This window comes from Alligator sinensis, unplaced genomic scaffold, assembly GCF_000455745.1.
Source record: "Alligator sinensis unplaced genomic scaffold, ASM45574v1 scaffold160_2, whole genome shotgun sequence".
NCBI classification, from domain to species: domain Eukaryota; kingdom Metazoa; phylum Chordata; order Crocodylia; family Alligatoridae; genus Alligator; species Alligator sinensis.
The window spans coordinates 1-1,030 of NW_005842717.1; positions in this window are offsets into that span (position 1 = coordinate 1).

Genomic DNA, 1,030 nt, shown 5'->3' on the forward strand with positions numbered 1-1,030 from the left:
TTTCCTGCCCAGGCGGGGGTCAGACTCGATGATCTGTTGAGGTCCCTTCTGACCCTAGCATCTATGCATCTATTAAAACCACTGGGGGAAGGAGAGTAAAACCTTTAAGATAGGGAGGGGAATAAATTTCACTTGGATGAGCAACCTCAGGGCAATATAAGACAGGACTCAAGAGCAGAGGACAGAGCCTATTATTATTACTATTATCATCATCAGAACTGGGACTTGTTTCATCTTCAAACTCATACAGCCGGCAGGTTGGACTAGCAGCAGGCTGGACTAGTGTGGGCCTCCTTGGCTTTCTGTTCAGCAGAAGACAGAGCAGGGTGACTGACACTTTAGGCCAGTGGTCTGCAAACCCCGGGTCCACAGGCTACATCTAAGGGGCCCAAGAAAGATGACTAGGATCAAAAGTAGGTGAGTCCCCATACTTAAAATTCAAAGGGATCTACACCTCCACACAACATTTTTTAGGGGTCCACAAGTGAAAAAAGTTGAAAACCATTGCTTCAGGCCACTGCTTTACTCCATTAACGGGCCAAGACAAGGATTTGCACATCCAGCTTGAATAACGTGACCTTGAATGAGCCACAAGTGCCCCAGTGGCAGATGGTTCAGTGGGGCGCTTCCCAGGTGCTTACAGCAGGACAGGGAGGATGTCAGGCTGGCTGGACACACTGTTTGGGGACAAGCCAGACCTCTGTTTTCAGCCAGTTAGGGACCAGATGGCTCAGAGGCATAAGCTGTCTAGGTCAGCGTTTCTCAACCCTGGGTTGCAACCTAAAAGTGGATTGCAAGACTATACTAAAGGGTCATGAACTTTAAAAATGGATTCTCCTTTAAAGGAGAAAAATGTGGGAAACAGTGGGTTTTCCCTTGGGGGCTGGCAGAGTTCCAGCCTGTGAGGGGCTGCTTGTCCCCACCACCCCATACCCCCTTCCCCATACACTGGGGTGTGGGGGCAGCGAGGGGCCGGGCTGCCTTCACCTCAGCGGTTCTCACACCCCCTGGCTCGCCCCAGTGGCGCTGA